Consider the following 5,000-nt stretch of genomic DNA (forward strand, 5'->3'; position numbering starts at 1 on the left):
GAGTGGTGACCAAAGCCGGCTGGGCTCCGGAGGGGCGGGGCGGGCGAGGGAATGAATGGAGGGAATTGCCCGGGAACTCCGGAACTACAACTACCGTGGGGAGCGCTGCTTGCCTGTAGCCAGGCGGGCTCCGAGGGGCTAGGTGAGGCCTGGCCTGGGAAGGAAGGCAGGTGGCTGGCGGAAAGTACCACCCCACCTGGGGGACACGGTGGGGGGGGGGCGGGGTTGAGGGGTGGGCCTCGGGCCCTCGTCTGCAGTCTCCAGGCTCGAGAGGTCCTTGGGCCTTGTCGCAGCCGGATGGCCCCCAGGTCTGGGTGTGTTGGGACACTGCCCCCCCACACACCCACCACACCCCGGCATGCCCCCCCCCCACCGCCCCACCTCCCACCCCCGCTTCGGAGCAGGTGTGCCTACGGTGGGTGGACCATTGTCTCGGGGCCGAGGTAGGACGGCGGGGCGGACCGGGGCGGACGGTTGGGCTGGTCGGTGTGGGCGTGCCCATTGGTTTGGAGGAAGCGCCAGGGTGTTGCCGGGGTCTCTGGCCCCTGGTGGCTGAGCTGTGTGAGAAACACCGCAGGGGCACGCGGAGCGTGGAGAGCGAGAGCGGCGGTGGCCGTAGGGCGGGGGTTGTGCTTGGGTGTGACCGGTCGTGGGAGGGCTCGGGGGTGGGGAGCCCGCCCGGGTGGGTGGCCCAGCCCGCGGCGGGCCCAGGGCGAGGGGCGACAGGTGAGCGGGCGGGCGGGTGGCTTGGTTGGGTGGCTGGTTGGTTGGCTGGCTTTGGCGCGGGCAAAAGGCGAGAAGAGGAGGGGAAGGAAGGGCGCAAAAGCCTACAGCACCCGGTATTCCCAGGCGGTCTCCCATCCAAGTACTAACCAGGCCCGACCCTGCTTAGCTTCCGAGATCAGACGAGATCGGGCGCGTTCAGGGTGGTATGGCCGTAGACGCCGGCAGCCGGCGACCGACTGCCTAAGAGCTCGAGTGCCTGCCGCCCGCCGCGCGCCCGCTGCTCCGCTCCCCAGGAGCGGAGGGCGCAAAGAGCCAGGCAGGGACCCAGGCAGGGACTCAGGCAGGGACCGGAGCGGGAACCGGGCGGGGGGTCGGCGGTGTGGGCCTGGGCCGGGGCCGGGGCCGGGGCCGGTGGGGCCGGTGGGGCCGCTCGCTCACTCCCCTTGCTCGCCTTAGGAACCCGGCGGCAAGGAACCACTAGCGCGGGCGCCCCGCCCAGGGTCCCCTGTCCCTTTCGTCCCTTCCCCGGGGTGGAGGCACGCGGGGGCGGGACCCGCCGGCTCCCGCCCCCGGCAGCCCGATTCCCCCACCCCACCCCATCCCACCATCCCATCCCATCACGTCCCCGCTTCTGGCCGGCCGGCCGGCCGCCCGCCCGCCCGCGCCACTCCGAGCTCCTCCACGCTCAGGGACCGACCCACCCACCCCCGTGGGCCGCAGTCCCCGCAGTAGTGCACCCACGGGGGGGCGGGGGGGGGCGGGGCCCGGGAGGCATCCTCCAGCCCCTGCCCCGCCCCACGCCCACCTGCCTGGGGAAGGCCATCCCGCTTCCCACCTCCCCATCTTCCCGGGCACCCGCCACCGCCACCACCACAGCCAGCCGCCCTCCGCCGCCGCCCCCCGCCGCCGCCCCCCCCCCTCGCCGGAGCCCTTGCGAACCCTGTGAGACGAGGTGGAGGTCGGTGGGTCGGTGTCGCCGCCGTGTGGCCCAGGTCGGCCCGGAAGGGGCCTTCGTCGCCCCTTATCTCCCAGAGTGCCTGGGAGTACACGTGTGTGGGACATGTTTCTTCACCCACCGAGGCCTGCTTGTCTGGCGCTCGGTGACTCGCTGTTGGTTTTGTCCAGCCCCCTCCTCGGGCCCCCGCAGACTCACGGGAGGGTTCCTGTCGCGACCCCTGAGATGTCACCTGCCCCGGAGCGGGCCGGTGGTTCTTTTCCTCACTCGGTCCAGCAATCACGAATAGGCCAAGGCTTGCGCTGTGCTCGCTCGTTCAGAAGCCCAGGGTGGATGAGCTGGCTGTTCGCGGTAGTGGCCTTTGTTCCCGCTGGGAGCCAGCACCTAGCCGCAGCCCGACCGAGGGGAGCCTCCAGGCCATCGCACATGGGGGCTTCCCCCCCCCCCCGCAGCCGCACTCCGGGGCCCTCCGTTCTTCCCGGGGAGCCGGCAGCCTATGCCCCCTCCACTGACCCAGCCGCCTCTGCTCTCAGCGCATCTGGGGGAACCCACCCACCGGTCCACCTGCCCTCCCTGAGCTAAGGATCGTGAGTGGTCGGTCCTCAGGGGTCTCACGCGAGGAAGGTTTGTGACAACTCCAGGGGCAGCGGGAGTGGCGGCGGGGTTGGGGGGGGGGGGCGTCGGGGAGGAGTGTGCCCACCATGGAGCGGGGGTGGGGGATGGGGGGTTGGGGGCGGAAGCGGGCGGACTTTCCGCCCTTCCAGCGGGAGAGACACAGGGGGACTCGGGGCGAGGCAGGGGGACTCGGGGCGGGGCGGGCAGGCGGGTGGGAGTAAAGACAAATCAAGAGAGGACAGCAGCGGAGGGGAGGGGAGGGGGGGAGGGGCGGGGAAGGGAGGCAACAAAAGATAAGACAGGTGAGGAGAGGAGAGGAGAGGAGAGGAGCCGTTGAAAGGAGAGTGGGAGTGAAGGGGTGAGCAGGAGTCAGACTTTGCATTTGGTCAAGGGGAGGGGTGGGGAGGGGAGAGGAGTGGAGGGGAAGGGAGGGCGCCCCTGAGGACCTGGGTGAGGGGGGCAGCAGAGGAGCGGGTGTGGGCCAGAGAGAAAGCGGGCCCGGGACAGGTGAGTGGTGACCAAAGCCGGCTGGGCTCCGGAGGGGCGGGGCGGGCGAGGGAATGAATGGAGGGAATTGCCCGGGAACTCCGGAACTACAACTACCGTGGGGAGCGCTGCTTGCCTGTAGCCAGGCGGGCTCCGAGGGGCTAGGTGAGGCCTGGCCTGGGAAGGAAGGCAGGTGGCTGGCGGAAAGTACCACCCCACCTGGGGGACACGGTGGGGGGGGGGCGGGGTTGAGGGGTGGGCCTCGGGCCCTCGTCTGCAGTCTCCAGGCTCGAGAGGTCCTTGGGCCTTGTCGCAGCCGGATGGCCCCCAGGTCTGGGTGTGTTGGGACACTGCCCCCCCACACACCCACCACACCCCGGCATGCCCCCCCCCCACCGCCCCACCTCCCACCCCCGCTTCGGAGCAGGTGTGCCTACGGTGGGTGGACCATTGTCTCGGGGCCGAGGTAGGACGGCGGGGCGGACCGGGGCGGACGGTTGGGCTGGTCGGTGTGGGCGTGCCCATTGGTTTGGAGGAAGCGCCAGGGTGTTGCCGGGGTCTCTGGCCCCTGGTGGCTGAGCTGTGTGAGAAACACCGCAGGGGCACGCGGAGCGTGGAGAGCGAGAGCGGCGGTGGCCGTAGGGCGGGGGTTGTGCTTGGGTGTGACCGGTCGTGGGAGGGCTCGGGGGTGGGGAGCCCGCCCGGGTGGGTGGCCCAGCCCGCGGCGGGCCCAGGGCGAGGGGCGACAGGTGAGCGGGCGGGCGGGTGGCTTGGTTGGGTGGCTGGTTGGTTGGCTGGCTTTGGCGCGGGCAAAAGGCGAGAAGAGGAGGGGAAGGAAGGGCGCAAAAGCCTACAGCACCCGGTATTCCCAGGCGGTCTCCCATCCAAGTACTAACCAGGCCCGACCCTGCTTAGCTTCCGAGATCAGACGAGATCGGGCGCGTTCAGGGTGGTATGGCCGTAGACGCCGGCAGCCGGCGACCGACTGCCTAAGAGCTCGAGTGCCTGCCGCCCGCCGCGCGCCCGCTGCTCCGCTCCCCAGGAGCGGAGGGCGCAAAGAGCCAGGCAGGGACCCAGGCAGGGACTCAGGCAGGGACCGGAGCGGGAACCGGGCGGGGGGTCGGCGGTGTGGGCCTGGGCCGGGGCCGGGGCCGGGGCCGGTGGGGCCGGTGGGGCCGCTCGCTCACTCCCCTTGCTCGCCTTAGGAACCCGGCGGCAAGGAACCACTAGCGCGGGCGCCCCGCCCAGGGTCCCCTGTCCCTTTCGTCCCTTCCCCGGGGTGGAGGCACGCGGGGGCGGGACCCGCCGGCTCCCGCCCCCGGCAGCCCGATTCCCCCACCCCACCCCATCCCACCATCCCATCCCATCACGTCCCCGCTTCTGGCCGGCCGGCCGGCCGCCCGCCCGCCCGCGCCACTCCGAGCTCCTCCACGCTCAGGGACCGACCCACCCACCCCCGTGGGCCGCAGTCCCCGCAGTAGTGCACCCACGGGGGGGCGGGGGGGGGCGGGGCCCGGGAGGCATCCTCCAGCCCCTGCCCCGCCCCACGCCCACCTGCCTGGGGAAGGCCATCCCGCTTCCCACCTCCCCATCTTCCCGGGCACCCGCCACCGCCACCACCACAGCCAGCCGCCCTCCGCCGCCGCCCCCCGCCGCCGCCCCCCCCCCTCGCCGGAGCCCTTGCGAACCCTGTGAGACGAGGTGGAGGTCGGTGGGTCGGTGTCGCCGCCGTGTGGCCCAGGTCGGCCCGGAAGGGGCCTTCGTCGCCCCTTATCTCCCAGAGTGCCTGGGAGTACACGTGTGTGGGACATGTTTCTTCACCCACCGAGGCCTGCTTGTCTGGCGCTCGGTGACTCGCTGTTGGTTTTGTCCAGCCCCCTCCTCGGGCCCCCGCAGACTCACGGGAGGGTTCCTGTCGCGACCCCTGAGATGTCACCTGCCCCGGAGCGGGCCGGTGGTTCTTTTCCTCACTCGGTCCAGCAATCACGAATAGGCCAAGGCTTGCGCTGTGCTCGCTCGTTCAGAAGCCCAGGGTGGATGAGCTGGCTGTTCGCGGTAGTGGCCTTTGTTCCCGCTGGGAGCCAGCACCTAGCCGCAGCCCGACCGAGGGGAGCCTCCAGGCCATCGCACATGGGGGCTTCCCCCCCCCCCGCAGCCGCACTCCGGGGCCCTCCGTTCTTCCCGGGGAGCCGGCAGCCTATGCCCCCTCCACTGACCC

The 5,000-nt window shown here is 71.8% G+C and overlaps 2 non-coding genes across 2 annotated transcripts; both read right to left on the bottom strand.

Moving 5' to 3' along the window:
* Positions 1 to 824: 824 nt before the first annotated feature.
* LOC147826279 (5S ribosomal RNA) lies at positions 825 to 943 on the bottom strand. Its single transcript, XR_015439692.1, has one exon. It is a non-coding gene; the product is annotated as a 5S ribosomal RNA (ribosomal RNA).
* A 2,686-nt stretch (positions 944 to 3,629) lies between these two features.
* LOC147826280 (5S ribosomal RNA) lies at positions 3,630 to 3,748 on the bottom strand. Its single transcript, XR_015439693.1, has one exon. It is a non-coding gene; the product is annotated as a 5S ribosomal RNA (ribosomal RNA).
* Between the last annotated feature and the right edge of the window lie 1,252 nt (positions 3,749 to 5,000).

This window comes from Heterocephalus glaber, unplaced genomic scaffold (genome assembly GCF_053883595.1).
Source record: "Heterocephalus glaber isolate CG9 unplaced genomic scaffold, H.glaber_assembly_v1.0 deba00001472, whole genome shotgun sequence".
Lineage (NCBI taxonomy): Eukaryota > Metazoa > Chordata > Mammalia > Rodentia > Bathyergidae > Heterocephalus > Heterocephalus glaber.